The sequence below is a fragment of the Chrysochloris asiatica genome, unplaced genomic scaffold, assembly GCF_000296735.1.
Source record: "Chrysochloris asiatica unplaced genomic scaffold, ChrAsi1.0 scaffold00014, whole genome shotgun sequence".
Taxonomy (NCBI): Eukaryota; Metazoa; Chordata; class Mammalia; order Afrosoricida; family Chrysochloridae; genus Chrysochloris; species Chrysochloris asiatica.
This window is the reverse complement of record NW_006408532.1, coordinates 29,139,079-29,156,637: the sequence shown is the minus strand read 5'-3', so window position 1 is coordinate 29,156,637 and position 17,559 is coordinate 29,139,079.

Below are 17,559 nucleotides of genomic sequence, written 5' to 3'. Positions count from 1 at the left end.
TCAAACAGCTAGGAAGGTTAGTGTGTGTTGTTCTCATCTAATCTAAATCATAAAAAAAACTGTGTCATTAAAGTAAATGTGTCAGCTTGCCCATTTTCAGGTTAGCATCACTACCATCTCCTTTGAGGATGTTTTGGGGGTTTGAGAAGCAGGAACAATTATTTCCATAATCTCATCCTTACCTGGTAAAGTTTTCCAATGGGAGACAGTTGAACAAGATTTTGAAAGCAGAAGGAAAGGGAGGTCATTATTCTCTGTAAGAACTTCTAGCCAAAAGGGTTAGAAGTTGTGATTCATGGGGGCTACTTGGTAAACTCTTGACAGCCAATTTTTGTTGCCTCAGACTGAAGTAGTTGGTGAGAATTTCCCAACACTTCCTGAGAACTGTAGCAGTTCTTGGAACACCTTGAGAACCACTGGTTCAGTGCTTTAGGCTAAAGGGATCAGCCTGAGGGGAAAACCTTATGCTCAAGTTTTTCTAAGGGTCATCTAAGCCTTTCATCCCTTAGAGTACAACCCCTTTATAACTGGAATACATAGAGTAACTTCTGTAAAAGGTCAGCTTAAAAAGAGGTCTGTGGGTGGTATCTGACCTCTTCTGACTTCACAAGTGCGGGGAGGAGAATAACCATCAGCATCAGTCCAAGGTCACTCATCAGACATACCTTCATCCTTCACTCTTTTTACCAGTTCTGACACCAACCATCCTACTCTACTGTGCTGGGTTAAATAATCAATTGCAATGTTCACAATGAACTCAATATTCATAATTATGGTATTTTATTAGGGAAGTTAATAGGTATAGTTCAAGATCACAAATGCTCAGGACACAGTTCCTTGGTCAGGACAGCTTCTTCTTAGCCATGCCCACAGGTAGGTTTCTCTCTGGTCTTCAGCTCCATGACCTTTCCTCTGTTTTACTCAGACAATATTATATAGTAATTTTAGCATTGCAGATAGATACCCAAAGAGCACACCACTTTACTATAAGGGACTCAGCTTTAGTTCCTTGGATCAGCAAACCTAGTTCCCCAGTTAAGTGTCTGGAGTTATTCTACTTCGAAAGCTAGCCTCCTGCCCAAAGTCACTCAGCTTTACTTGCTCTGTGGGCTGGGAAGACCACTGCAATGTCTTCTACTCTGACTTTTGGTTCTGCTGCTGCCATGCTTCTGGTTTTACAAGCTTTCTGTACCTGGATCGAGGTGGTTCAATGCTTAGGGATCTCAGTATGTACTCCACTGCTGACCTAAGCATGGATGATACATGTAGTATATGGATGAATGTTGTTGTTAAGTGTTGTCGAGTCAGTTCCAACTCACAGAGACCCTATATAGGGTTTCCAATGGGCATCTGGCGGATTTGTACTGCCGACCTTGTGGTTCGAAGTCCAGTGTGGATCCTACAGCACTATACTAGGATTCTGTTTGAATGACTATGAAGATAAAAATGACTTTCTTAGATGAGTTATAATCATAGAGTTGTAGAAGTTTAAAGAATGCAGTAGTTGAAACATTTGAATGATTATTAAATGAGATAGGAAAAACATTTTTCTTCATAAGTTTTTAATGAATTTTATGTTCAGGTGGCTATTCAGCTGCTTTTGGGTGGATCCCACTCATCGCAGCCCTTATGCACAACAGAACAAAATGCTGTCGGATTTGATCACCAGCAGTTTGAATATGTCACTGTGACTGTTACAGGAAGTCATTGCATTGAGAGTATCCTTCACTCTTATAGGCTCTCTATGTCACCAAACGTGTCCTTCTCCAGTAACTGACTCCTGATGATATGTCCAAAGTAAGCAATTTGGACAATGTTCATAATATTTTCATTAGAGAATTTTCTGAAAGAAGTATACCTCAAGGCATTTTTTCACAATCTATTTTACTTTAGAAATTCCATTGAAATCTATCTACCATGGATGGTCCTGCTGGTATTTGAAATATCAGTAGCATTGCTTTCAGCAACACACAGAGTCACCACAGTATAACAAACTAACTGATTGATGGTGGTTTGCTCAAGTATGTTTCTCTATTCAACAATATATTTTCATGTATATATAATACATATGTTGCTGTTGTTTTTAAGTGTTGTCAGGTCAGTTGCGACCCTGTATAGGGTTTCTGAGAAGGGACTGGTGAGCTTGAACCACTCACCTTGTGGTTCAAACCGGCTTTGCAGTCCAGTATGTTAACCCACAGTGCCACACCAGGACTCATAATGTAATGTAGTGTAATGTAATGTAATATAAAAATATGATGTGATATGATATGATTTAATATATTATAATATGATATAATACACATACAATATAATATACTACATATATCATATATATGTTGTTGTTGTTAAGTGCTGTCGAGTTGGTTCCGACCCATAGCGACCCTGTACAGGGTTCCAAGGCTATAAATCTTTATAGGAACAGAAAGCCTCATCTTTTTCCCGCGGAACGACTGGTAGTTTCGAACTGCTGACCTTAAGGTACACAGCCTGATTCGCAACCACGATGCTACCAAATCTCCTTCATATGTATGCATGTGATAGTTGAGCATTGCTGGATCAAGGGCATGTGGCTGAGGTATAAAGATCATACCACAGTACTGTAATGTAAAACTCTTTATAAATGGAACTAGCATCTATATAGATTACATCATTTTACTACCTTCTTCAATTTTTGATTTGATTAACAAATCAAAATAAAATGCCAAATAGAGCTTAAACTAATTATAATTGATTACTGAAAAGAGTTCTTTTGTTTATGTTCTTCTGAATATCCCAAATTGAACAATTTTACATTATATAAACCCACATATGCACTCATATACTCACACTTATAATTAGTCATCTTAGTTCTTTATCTACAACCATAACACTCATGGTGGTTATGTGCCATGGAGTCAATTCCGACTCATAGCAATCCTATACAGGGTTTCCGAGGCTGTAAATCTTTACGGGAAAGCCTCATCTTTCTCCCATGGAACAGCTGGTAGATTTTTTTTTATTGTTGTTGTTGTTAAATGCAGTTGAGTCAGTTCCAACCCATAGCGACCCTACATGGGTTTTCCAAGGAGTGACTGGTGAGCTTGAACCGTCGATCTTGCAGTTTAAACCGACTTTACAGTCCAGTGCATTAACCCACAGCAGTACACCAAGACTCCAAAATTTTGATAGTAAACTTAAATTTATATCTTATTATTGTCTAATTTGCATAACTCTAACCAATATTAAACATATTTTCCACTTTTATGGTTAATTAATATTTCTCTCCTTTGACTACCAGAGTTATGAGGTTTATGGATTTTTGTTACTACTGGTTGTGTTTTTCTAACTGAACTTCAGGAGCTATTTTTAATGAACAATATAAATTTTTTGTGTATCTTATACATTGTCCATATTTTCTGCTAGGTAACTGTTTCTTTTAACTTTAATTACAGTGGATGTATCTAACCTATTTCTTAAATTTTTGCAGATTCAAATCTACCAATCATTTCCCTTGTTGTTGTTGTTGTTAATTGCCTTCGAGTCGGTTCCGACCCATAGCGACCCTGTACGGGGTTTCCGAGGGTGTAAATCCTTACGGGAGTAGAAAGCCTCATCTTTCTCCCGCGGAGCGGCTGGTAGTTTCGAACTGCTGACCTTAAGGTTCGCAGCCTGATTCGTAACCACTACACTACCAGAGCTCCTTAATCATTTCCCTTATAGCTTCAAAATTCTGTGTTCCTTCAAAAAGTCACCCCTATCCTGAGTTTAAGTAGCATACTTGTATTCTTGAGGTTTTTATGTACAGGCCATTGCTGAATCTAGAATTTATTTTGATGTTGATGAGGTAGGGATATAATAGTTTCAAATGGTAAAGTACTCAAATCAAAAAAGTAATTATTATCTAAAGTAGATATGTATTCCATTTTCAGTTCTGACTATACAATCCATTGTAGGATTAACCATACTCTTCTTCTGTCACCATTTTAGAGAGTGTGTTTAATACATCAGTGTGAACAAGGCAGGAGCATAGTTCCTTGAGTCCTTTAGGAGAGCTGCAGATTCACATTGGGTACTCTTGAACAAGCAATATGTTTCAGTTCTGTTAAGTATTATCTTTTGGGATTTATTTGTTACTGCATTTTGGACAATTTTATCCTGACCAACACAGGCACCAAATGTGAGTAATAACCACTATGTAGTTGTTATGATGTTTTTACGTGTCGTCGAGACAGTTCTGGCTCATAGTGATCCTGTATAGGATATCTGAGGAACGGCTCATGGGTAGGAACTGCCAACGTTGTGGTTAGCAATCCAGTGCTTATCCTACAGCACCACACCAGGACTATATTGTATGTACTAAACCAGGAGCCCTGGTGTCACTATTGTTAGCACTGAATTGCTAACTAAAAGGCTGGAAAACAGCAATTCCATGAGAAACAGGTTCCCTAAAAGATTGGTGGTGGTTGTGGCTGTGGTTGTTTGCCATGGAGTCGGTTCCGACTCATACTTATCCTGTATAGGGTTTCTGAAGCTGTATTCTTTATGGGAGCAGAAAGCCTCATCTTTCTCCTGCAGAACAGCTGGTAATTTCGAATTGCTGATTTTGAGGTTAGCAGCCCAACTCATAACCACTATTCTTCCAGAACTCCTTCGCCAAAAGATTTCATCCTAGAAAACCCCATGGAAAGTTCTACTCTGTTACATGGATCACTATGAATAGATTTGAAAACACTAACAACAATAAATTTGCTATAAGATACTTAAGGAATGGAAAATCCTTGATGATAATGTTGTTAGGTCCCATGAAGTTGTTTCTGACTCATAACAATCCTTGTCCTGGTGTGACGCTGTGGGTTAATGCTCCAGACTGCAAAGCCATTTGGACTGCAAGGTTGGCCATTCAAGCTCACCAACTGCTCCTTGGAAACCCTATACAGGGTCGCTATGGGTTGGAACCGACTCAACGGCACTTAACAACAACAACAACATACACAACAGATCAAAACTTTGCCCAGTCTTGTACAATCCTCACAATTGTTATGTTTGAGCCCATTGTTGTTGTCACTGTATCAGCCCATGTTGTTGGGGGCCCTCCTCTTTTTTATTAACCCTTCAGTTTACCAAGCATGGTGTCTCCAGGGACTGATCCCTCCTGACAACATATTTAAAGCGAGACAAATTTGGCCATTCTGGATTCTAAGAAGCATTCTGGTCATACTTCTTCCAACACTTATTTGTTTGTTTTTCTGGCAGCCCATGAAACTGTCAATATTTTTCACAAAATATATCAATTCTTGTCAGGTCTTCCTTATTTATTGTATAACTTACACATACATATAAAGCTATTGAAAATACTGATTGGGTCTGGCACACCTTAGTGCACAAGGTGATATCTTTGCTCTTTAGCACTTTAAGAGGTCTTTTGCAACTGATTTGCACACGACAATATGTCATTTGATTTCTTGACTGATGCTTTCATCAATGTTGGTCCTCGTGTGTTGATGCTTGAAAATCCCAGAAAAATGAAACCTTTGACAACTTCAATATTTTCTCTGTTTAACAAAATATTATTTATTAGTGCACATGTGAAGATTTTTTTTTTACACTGATGTGAAATTCGTATTGAAGGCTGTATAGTCTTTGATCTTCAACAGTATTTCAAGTCTTCACTTTCCGCAAGTAATGTGTCATTTGCATATCACAGGCATTTGATGAGTATTCTTCCAACCCTGATGCTATTTTCTACTTCAAATAATCCAAATTCTCAGATTATTCACTCAGTATACAGATTGAATAAGCATGATGAAAGGATATAACCCTGGTACACACTTTTCCTGATTTCAAGCCATTCGGTATCCTCTTGTTCTATATGAAGAAACATCTCTTGATCTTTATACAGGTTCCTTATGAGCACAATAAAATATTCTGGACTCCCCATTCTTCTCAATGTTATCTATAGTTTGTTATGATCCACACAGTCAAATGCATTTGCATAGTCAATAAATCACAAGCAAGCATGTTTCTGGTATTCACTGCTTTTAGTCAAATCCATCCAATGTCAACAATGATATCCTTTGTTCCATGTTCTCTTCTGAATCCAGTTTGAAATCTGACAACATTTTGTTGATGGACAGTTGCATGTGTTTTTTTTATTATCTTCAGCAAAATTTGCCTTTCATATAATATTGTTAGGCACTTTCTACATTCCGTTGGATTACCTTTCTTTGTAATAGTCATAAATATAGATGTCTTCCAATCAGTTGGCCAGGTAGCTGTCTTACAAATTTTTGGCATGAACAACAAGGCTCCTCTACTGTTTTATCAGTTTGTTGAAAGATTTCATTTGTATTCTGCCAATTCCTGGAGCTTTGTTTTTCACCAATGCTTTCAGTGCAGTTTGGACTCCTTTCTTCAAAACCATCAATTCTTGATCCTATAATACCTCTTGAAATGACTGAACATGAACCAATTTTTTGGGTACAGTGACTCTTTACTCTTTCCATCTTCTTTTGATGTTTTCTGCATCATTCAATATTTTGCCCATAGAATCCTTCATTACTGCAATCTGTGGCTTGAATTTTCTCTTCAGTTATTTCGTCCTGAGAAATGCTGAACATGTTCTTCCATTATGGTTTTCAAACTTCAAGCCTTTGAACATTTCATTATACTTTTTGACTTTGTCTTCTCGAGCTACTTTTGGAAATTTTCTGTCCAACTATTTTACTTCCTCATTTCTTCCAGCTGTTTTAACTTCTCTACTTTGAAAAGCAAACTTCAGAGTGTTTTTGGCATCCATTTTGGTCTTTTCTTTCTTTCCTGTGTTTTTCATGACCTTTTGCATTCTTCTTGTATGACGTTTTTTATGTCATTGCAGAACATTACTGGTTTTCAGTTATTGGTGTCTAATGAATCAAATCTGTTCTTGAGATGATCTCTGACTTCATGTGGGTATATTCAAGGTCATATTTTGACTCTTGTTGACTTGTTTCATTTTTTTCAGCTTTATCCTGAACTCACGTATTGGAAATTAATGGTCACTTCCACAGTCTTTCCCTGGCCTTCTTTTGGCTGATGATAGTGAACTTCTCCATTGTCTCTTTCCACAGATGTAGTCAATTTTATTCCTATGTAGTACACCTGGTGAGGTTTACATGTATAGTCAGTCACCTTTTATGCTGTTGAAAAGGGTATTTGAAATGAATAATTTGTCTTGCAAAATTCTATTATGCAATCTTCAGCATAATATTTATTTATCACCAATACCATATCTTCCAATTACTGATCATTCTTCTTTGTTTCTAGCTTTCACGTTCCAATCACCAGTAATTGTCAATGCATCTTGATTGCATGTTTGATCAATTTCATACTGAAGAAGTTGGTAGAATACTTCAATTTCATCATTACTGGCTTTGGTGACTAGTGCAAAAATTTGAATAGTAGTTATATGAACTGGTCTTACTAGTTGTTGTTAAGTGCTATTGAGTTGTTTCTGACTCACAGTTACTCTACATAGGGTTTCTGAGCAGTAGCTTGGTGTTTTACCCACTGACCTGACAGCTAACTGTCCAGGGCTTCTCCTAGAATGCCACACCAGTACTCTGGTCTTCCTTATAGGAATATAGATATTATTGTATCAGAGGCAGCATTGTACTTCTAGATGTTGAAATTCTCTTTTTTTAACAATGAATGTGATGCCATTCCTCTTCAGTTTGTTGTTCCCAGCATAGTAAATCATATAATATCCTGATTTCAAATGACCAATATCAGTGCATTTCAGCTCACTAATGCCAAGGATGTGGATCTTTATGTGCTTCATTTCATTTTTTACAACTTCCAATGTTCCTAGATTAATACTTTATAAGTTCCATGTTCCAATTACTAATGGATGAATGCAGCTGTTAGTTCTCATATTGAATTGTGCCCATCAGGAAATGAAGGTTACAAATGCTTTTCTTCATTCACATCCTTATAGTCATCTCACTTTCAAGGCGGCAGCTCTTCTCCAGTCGAATTTTGAGTGCCTTCCAACATGAGGGCTCATCTTCCAACAGTATATCTAACAATGTTCCCCTGCTACCCATAAGGGTTTTAATAGCTCACCTTTCAGAACTAGTCTGCCTCTCCTTCTTCCTAGTCTGTCTTAATCTGGAAGTTGGACTGAAACTTGTCCACTGTCAGTGACCCTGTTGGTATTTAAATACCAGTGGCATTTTACATCACATTCAGCATCACAGCAACACATACTAATGACGGTGGTGGTGGTGATGGTTATGTGCTGTGGAGTCAGTTCTGACTCATAGCAACCCTACATAGGGTGTCCAATGCTGTAAATATTTACGGGAGCAGAAAGCCTCACCTTTGTCTCATGGAACTGCTGGTAGTTTTGAACTGCTGACTATGAGATTAGCAGCCTAACTTGTAACCATTACACTACCAGTGTTCCTTGATGATGGTAATGAAAAGTAATTATTTCATGAAGATTTAAAAAATTCAAAACATGAAAATTGAAGAGGGAAGAAACATTGGGCCTAATGTAAATTCTCCAGTGATATAGATTAAAACAAACAAAAAAAACAAACAAAAAAAAACAAAAAAAACACCTGAGGAATATAAAGGAAATGAAAGTAAGACAAGATTAGTAGGGTAGACCCAGATACTAACCAATGTGGTGGTGATGGTGGTTCTGTGACATGGAGTTGGTTCACTGATCAATGTAAGATTGTTAAATTAAGACAGTGATTACAAAATCAACCAGCTACAGCTCCATAGGTGTTTTCTGCAAGGTACTTTTTTTCCTTTCTTAAGGAAGCTTCTCTTTTTGCTAGTGGTTTATTCTGAGCATCATATCTGTGCACAATGCATTTGTACTATCTGATAGGACAATGGTCTCACTGCCCCTGTATTGATTGCTGTCTTTCTGGCCCTCTGGGGAACCACTTGTCACCTCACAAAGACTGATGTCTACTACTGCTGAGGAAAAAAGATGCCTAGCTTTTGCAAAACATTTTCTAGTGATATAGGATCTCGTATTCCACCAACTCACTGTTATAATGAGCTGAGAGGCTTTTCCCTTGGATTTTACAGGACATGCCCTTGAATTATTTATAATAGAGCAGCCACCTGCTTGCATCCATTTTCTGTTTTGTCTAGTGCTCAACCAGCCTTGTCAAAGGATTGCAGGTCAGTGACACTCTGCACTGCTCTACTCGACCCCGTATTAGACCACTGGTGACATAACCTGGTATACCTCTTAAAAGTTCTTTTCATTCAGCCATGGTCTTTGTCTATATAGCTCATTCTATAGGCTTCATTAAAGAACTCTGGTAGTGATTATATATATGCATCAGGCTGCTAACCTCAAGGTCAGCAGTTCAAAACTACCAGCTGTTCTGTGGGAAAATGATGAGGCTTTCTGTTCCCATTAAGATTTACAGCCTTGTGGAAGTTTTGTAACAAGGAAGGGAGTGATTAAATCTCCAGGATAGGAGCAGAGACCTCTGGGACCATCAACGGAGAAGAGTCGAGAGCGGGACCCTACCCAGAGAAACAGAGATGCCTGAGATGGAGGCAGAGATGATGACACAGAGTGATGAAGCGACTGGGGACTTTGGATCCAGAGAGGGAAAGGGACTGTGGGCCGAAAACTGGGGGGAGGAGGAGGAAGTGTAGGGGGGCGGTTCTGGGATATACCCTTTGAGTGGTTGATGATGCATGGAGGGGATTGGAACCATGGCAATGAGATGATATACTATGGAATGAATGTAAAACTAAAGTTCTCCCATGTAAACTATCATGTAATTCACAATAAAACATTAAAAAAAAAAAAAAAAAAAAAGATTTACAGCCTTGGAAACCCTGTACAGGGTCTCTATGAGTCAGAACTGACTCCACAGCACACCAACACCATAGGCTTCATTAGGAGTCTCTGATTAATTAAGCACTTGACTACTGGTCAAAAGGATGCTTGAACCATCTAGAGGCAACTTGGACGAAAACCCTGGTGAGCTGCTTTCAGAATGTCACAGTCTTGAAAACCCTGTGGAGGATTTCTATTCTGCTATACATGATGAGGTCAAAGAGTGCTGGTAGCATAGTGGTTACGAGTTGGGCTGCTAACCTCAAGTTCAGCAGTTTGAAACTACCAGTCATTCCATGGGAGAAAGAGGAGGCTTTCTGCTCCTGTAAAGATTTACAGCCTGGGAAACCCTATACAGGGTTGCTTTTGTCGGAACCGACTCCATGGCACACCACCACCACCACACAGGAGGTCATCATTAATTGAAATTGTCTTGACAGCAATTAACAACTACAACACAGGCTCATTATGATTCAGATGTTCGACCAGGTACCATCCACTCTAGTGCTGTGCAAATTCTTTCTCTTTTTCTAAAAGGATGAAAGTTATGAATACATATGTGTTGACAAAAAGCAGTTTGCATGGTAGGAAGGATAAGTCAACCCACCTCCATTCAAAAGTACATTTCTGTGCTGGCAAACAAGCAAAACCTTTACTCTTTTTTTTTCCCTTGGATTTAACAAAAAGAAACATTACATGTTTGAACAGACAACTAGAGGTGACATCAGGATTCCATAAATTGAAAAACTAGACATCAAAAACATAACAAGAAGCAGAAGAAGAAAAAAAGAAAAGAAAAGACAGTCACTGGAGAATTTGTAATGATTTCCTACGTTATATTGGAATATGTTCATTCTTTTATTCACCTCGCAAACAGTGTTCACAAATAATAGCAAAGAACAAAAGCTGTGATTTATATTTATGGACTGGCATACACGCACCCCTGCCCTACTGCTGCCTTCCTCACCCTCTGTACCAGAAGCAATTTATGGAGGCTGGTCTAAATAAACATTAAGGAGGCAAGGCCACAAACTGACAGTCAGGAAAATCAATGGTCTCCTGAAACCAGCAAGTAGGATCAATAAAAGAGATTAGGCATCGCAAGCTAGTATAAGGCCATTACAAGTAAATGTGGCTTGCTCTTCATCTGAGTTCTCAGCAACAGGATAAAAACTCATATAAACAGAAGCACAGAGCGAGTAGCCAATGGAGGTTGCTTCTGAGCTGCAAAGACTGACAGATGACCCTGGAATGAAAGGGATTATATAGTAGCCTTTGGGAATTCTCAATTGCTTTTCCAGCATCATCTCACACACCTGGGCAGCTGCCCACAGGAAGTAGTGCAGATGTATCTTTTGTAAATTCCTCTGCCTTTTCTTGTCATTAGTTAGCTTTTGCTTGGTTTATTTATTACTTCTCCCTTGACAAAAATATTTTGTTCCAGTTACCAGGCTAGCTTATCTCTACCCTAATTGCACACATGCACAAGCACACACACACGTATGCATATCAGTCTTCAATATTTCTTCATTAAAATAATGTCTTATATTCAAGTGCACACAATACATATGGAAACAGTTATGTTGTAAAATCAACTCTGTCTGTGCCTGTCTCAAAAATGTATCCATGTACAAATAACTTAAGAAATTCATATTTGTGCCCATTCCAAAGATAGATGACCCACCAGAATGCGAATATCATTGGACAATATCATTAATATCTCATGCAAGTAAAATTTTGCTAACGATAATTCAAAAATAGCTGCAACATTACATTGATAGAAAACTGCCAGAGATTCAAGCTGGATTCAGACGAGGGTGTGGAATGGGGGATATCATTGCTGATGTCACATGGATCTTGTTTACCTGTGCTTTATTGATTATGCAAAGACTTTCAATTGTGTGGATCATGACAAATCATGGACAACATTGCAGAGAATGAATATTCTGGAACATTTAATGGTGCTCATGAGTAACCATTACATAGACCAAGAGGCAGTTGTTCAACTAGAACAAGGGAATACTGAATGGTTTAGAATTAGGAAAAGTATGTGCCAGGGTTGTATTCTTTCACCATACTTACTCTGTGTTGTTGTTGAGTGCTGTCAAGTCGGTTTTGAATCATAGCCACCCTGTGTAGGGTTTCCGAGGAGTGAGTGGTGAGCTTGAACTGCTGACATTGCAGTTCAAACCAACTTTGCAGTCCACCGCAATAACCCACAGCACCACACCAGGACTCCTACTTACTCTGTATTCTGAGCAAATAATTCAAGAAGCTGGATTTTATGAAGAAGAATGTGGCATGAGGTTTGGAGGAAGACTCATTAACAACCTACGATATGCAGATGATACAACCTTGCTTGCTGAAAGTGAAGAGGACTTAAAATAATTACTGATGAAGATTGAAAACCACAGACTTTGGCATGAGTACATTGCACCTCAGTGTAAAGAAAGCAAAATCCTCACCACTGAAGCAATTAACAACATCCATACTAATGGAGAAAAGACTGAAGTCATCAAAGGCTTAATTTTCCTCAGATCTACCATCAACACTCATGCAAGCAGCAGTCAAAAAATCAAATGACGTATTGCATTGGGCAAATCTGCTCCACAAGACCTCTTTAATTATTCAAGAACAAAGATGTCAGAGGACTAAGGTGCGCCTGACCCAAGCCATGGTCTTTTCAATAACGTCATATGCATGTGAAAGTTGCACAATGAATAAAGAAGACCATAGAATAATTGATGCATTTGAGTTATGGTGTTGGAGGAGAGTATTAAAAGTATCATGGACTACCAAAAGAACAAACAAATCTGTATTGGCAGAAGTACAGCCAGAATGCTCCTTAGAAGCTAGGATTGCCAGACTTTGCCTCGAATACTTCTGACATGTTATCAGGAGACATTGGTCCCTGGAGATAGACTTCATGCATGATAAAGTCAAGGATCAGCAAAGAAAAAGAAGACTCCAATGAGATGGATTGGTACAGTGGCAGCAGCAGTGGGCTTAAGTGTAGCAGTGATTATGAGATTGGTGCAGGACCAGGCAGTATTTCATTCTGTTGTGCAAATGTTGCTGTAAATCAATACCAACTCAATGGCGCCCAACAACAATAATTTAAAACTTGGACGTTGACTTGCAAACTCAGATTTACAACAGAAGAATGAAGGGCAATTTCACTCTTACGTTTGCAGGCTAATGTCCAAGGCTTGTCAACAAAAGAGTATGGTATAATTGTTTTTGAAAAGCAAAGACACTGAAGGAGGAAGTATGGAGTCAAAATATCCCTTGACTATTTACAGAACTGGACTCCTGGTGTGGCACTGAGGGTTAATGCTCTGGACTACAGAGTTGGTTTGAACTGCAAGGTCGGTGGTTCAAGCTTACCAGCCGCTCTTCAGAAACCCTATACAGGATCACTATGGGTCAGAACTGACTCAATGGCACTTAACAATAACATTTACAGAACTAGCTCCTTAGAGTTTGAAAATGCAAACCTTAACTTTATAGAAACAAATACTTAAAATAAAAATAAAATAAAATAGTACCTTACTGTGTGTCAGGATTTCTATTTTATAGATGAGGATAAGGTCTCTGACAAGAATGTAACTGAACAATGGATAGAGACAGGGAAACATGAAATTCAATTTCCTTGAGCACTAGAAGAGGCTTGAAATTTTAATAGAATTGTAATCTAGGAGCAGGATTGAAGTAAGACTGTCTTGGTTGTAGTAGATCGGGAAAGAAATCACACCATTTTACAAGAGCTCACATCCTTTGGTCTTGCACTGATCAGGTAATATGGTTTGACCAATATGACACAGCAGAGTTGTACAATTTCTAATCCTGGTGACTCATTCACAACAGAATGAATCACTGCCTTGTCATGTGCCATTCCCATAATCAGTTGTAGACTGGAGCATTGTAATCTGATCTATCATTTATTCTTAGAAAACAATCTTAAAGTTATTCTTTTGATGTTCTTGAGACCTTGATGACACAATGTGAGCAAACTCAGACTAGCTACTGAATGCTGAGAACTATGTGGCTCATGTACCTACTTCCTCTGGTCACCAACAGACATGTGACTGGGCCATTATAGATCACTCTGCTGCACCTAATGCATAGGCTGACCCCACCAAGATAAGGCAAGTCAACTCAGACCAGACAAAGTGTTTAGTCAGCCCACAGAATCATTACCTAAATAAGCTTCAGCAGGTTTAGGTAACAAGGTATTGAGAAAATTTGCTACACAGCAAGAATCATTGAATCATCAGTTGAATAACAAAAAACAAAACCAACAGCTCTCCAGTCTATTCAGACTCATAGAACTATATCCCATAGGGTTTCCAAAGCTGTAATCTCTATGGTCACCTATGGTTGCTTTCAGTTTACTATGGGGGCTTGTGTGTTACTGTGATACTGGAAACTATGCCACTAGTATTTTAAATACCAGTAGGATCACCTATGGTAGGCAGGTTTCAGCAGTGTTTTCAGACTAGAAAGAAGGAGGCGTGAACCATTTCTGAATGGCTAGCTACTGAAAAACTTATGAATAACAGCGAACAGTCTGATACAGTGTCGGAAGATGAGATCCTCAGGGTGGAAGGCACTGAAACTATGACTGAGGCAGAGCTACCTCCTCAAAGTATACTTAGAACTTAATGACGCGAATGGAGCAAAGCTTTCAGGAACGGCATTAACTGATAGTGTACAACTTAATATCCTAGATATTAATGAGCTGAAAGGAACTGGTATTAGCCATCTTGAATCAGACAATTACATGGTTTACTAGCAGGGAATGACAAATTGAAGAGGAAGGGTGTTCCATTCATACTGCAAAAGAGCATTTCAAGATCTATAGTGAGGTATAATGCTATCTGTGATAGGCTAATATCTAGATGCCTGAAAGGAAGACCGGTCAATACTACTATTATTCAAATTTATGCAACAACTACTAAAGCCAATGATGACAAAATCGAAAAATTCCACCAACCTCTTCAGTCTGAAATTTATCAAATGTGCAGTCAAGATGCATTGAGGACTTCCAGTTTTGGAGGCAGGAGAATCAGAGTCAGGTAGAACAAGCTCCGTGGAGGAGGTGCCAGAAATCCCGAGAAGGTGCTTTCATGGAGGTGCTCCAGAACTATGAATCTAGTATAAGGTGCAGGACAGCAGTTTGCCGCACCCACTGGTGGGAAAAATCACTGTATAAAGGAAAATATTGCGATTCTGGAATCAATCAGGACTCAGGACTCTGCCTGCGGAACACTCCCACCTGGGCTACTTTCAGAGGGCAGAGCCACAGTCAGACTGACACAGTGAAACCCACACAGGACATTTTAAAAAAGAGGAGTGGGGGATTCTACACATTTTTACTTCCTCTTCCCTGTCTTGCCCTCTCTGCCCAGCCCAGCAACCTTCAGGTGTATGGGCACGCACCCCCCAAAAGGTCCAGTATTGAACCCACAGTTTTCCTGCAGCACAAAGAGGAGGAGCCCCATTGGTTCAACAGGCTGACCATTTGGCAGCTGCTTATGATGTCTGCTCTGGGACCCATCCCTAAAGTTGACCTGAGCAGGAAACTTTACTCCTCCCTATGCAGCAAGAAAAAAGCAGGACTAGCCATACATACAAACCATATGAACATTCTGTAAAACCCCAACATAAAAGTCAAGAACCAACACCAACTACTACACTTGGACACAACACCACCTGGAATTAGTCGAGAGATAGCAGAGTTCAGAACAGAACACAATTACAGCAATAACTTCAGAGGACCTGTGAGGCCAACCAAAGATCAAAATATTAACAGTGTCAAAAAAGGGGAAAACATAGAAACAGAGATCCAGGTGGTGAGAAGGTCAGGTAGATTACAGGATACAATAAACTGTCTTAAATGGGGGGGGGGGGAGTTAATAGACTATAGGGAAACACCAAAGAAAGTTAATACTTCACAACTTACTGTGAAAATGAAGATCCAATCAGAACAAAGAAACATGAAAACTAAGAAGAAACTGACAAGAAATAACACAAAAGAACATGAACTTAGCAGAACAAAGGCATGAACAGCACAACAAAAAATTAACATAATGACAGCAATTAATTCATACCTATCGATAATTACACTGAATGTCAATGGATTAAATGCACCAGTGAAGAGACAGAGAGTGGCAGAAAGGATAAGAAAACAAGACCCTTCAATATGCTACTTGCAAGAGACACATATTGCACACAGAGCCAAAAACAGACTAAAAGGTAAAGGATGGAAAAAAATATACCAAGCTAACTGCAATAAGAAACAAGCAGGAGTGGCAATACTAATCTCTGATAAAGTGAACTTTAAGACAAAAACCAGCATAAGAGATAAAGAAGGACACTATGTGTCAATTGAGCAAGACAACATAACCATAATAAATATCTACACTCCCAATGAAAGAGCACCAAGATATATGAAGCTAATCCTACTAGAATTGAAGAAAGAAATAGATAACTCTACAATTATAATGGGAGATTTTAATACACCACTTTTGAAAAGGGATAGAACAACCAGAAAGAAACTCAACAAAAGTAAGAGGAACTACACAGCACAATCAACCAGCTTGACCAAATAGATGTGTACAGAGCATTCAATCCAACAACAGCACAATACACATTCTTATCCTGAGTACATGACACATTCTCCAGCATTAACCATGTGTTTGGTCACAAAGCAAGCCTTCATAAATTTACAAACATCAAAATACCACAAAGCATCTTTTAAGACCATAATGCCATAAAGCTAGAAATCAACAATAAGAAGACCAAGGAAGTAAAGTTGAATACATAGAAACTGAATAACACCCTGCTGAAAAGCAACTGGGTAGTAGAAGAAATCAAATGTGAGTGCACAAAATTCCTAGAAACAAATGAGAATGAAAACACAACATACCAAAATCTTTGGGACATGGCGAAAGTGGTGCTGAGAGGACAATTCATTGCAATAAATGTGCACATCCAAAAAGAAGAAAAAAACAAAATTAACACATTGACACAGCATCTTCAGCAATTAGAAACAGTTCAACAGAGGGAACCTATAGTCACCAAAGAAAAGAAATAATAAGGATCAGAGCAGATATAAATGAGATGGAAAACAGAAAAACTATAGAAAGAATCAACAGCACAAGAAGCTGATTCTTTGAAAGGATTAATAAAATTGACAAATCACTGGCAAACCTAAGTAAAGAAAAGAGGGAGAAGACACAAATAACACACATTAGGAACCGAACCACACGGGCCATGTCACAATGGAACCAAAGGAAATCAAAAGGATAATAATAGAATACTATGAAAAGTTGTACTCCAACAAATTTGAAAACTTAGAAGAGATGGATACATTTTTAGAAAAATACAATCTACCTAAACTTAACCAGAGTGAAGTAGAAAACCCGAATAGACCCATAACAAAAGAAGAAATTGATCAGGTCATCAAAAAACTCCCAACCAAAAAAGTCCAGGCCCAGATGGCTTCACTGGTGAGGTCTATCAAACATTCAGGAAAAAGCTGTCACAGATTCTACTCAAATTATTCCAGAATATAGAAGAGGCTGGAAAACTTGCGAATGCGTTTTATGAAGCAAGCATAACCCTCATACCAAAATCAGGGACAGGCATCACTAACAAAGAAATTACAGACCAACATCCTTCATGAATATAGATGCAAAAATTCTCAACAAAATCCT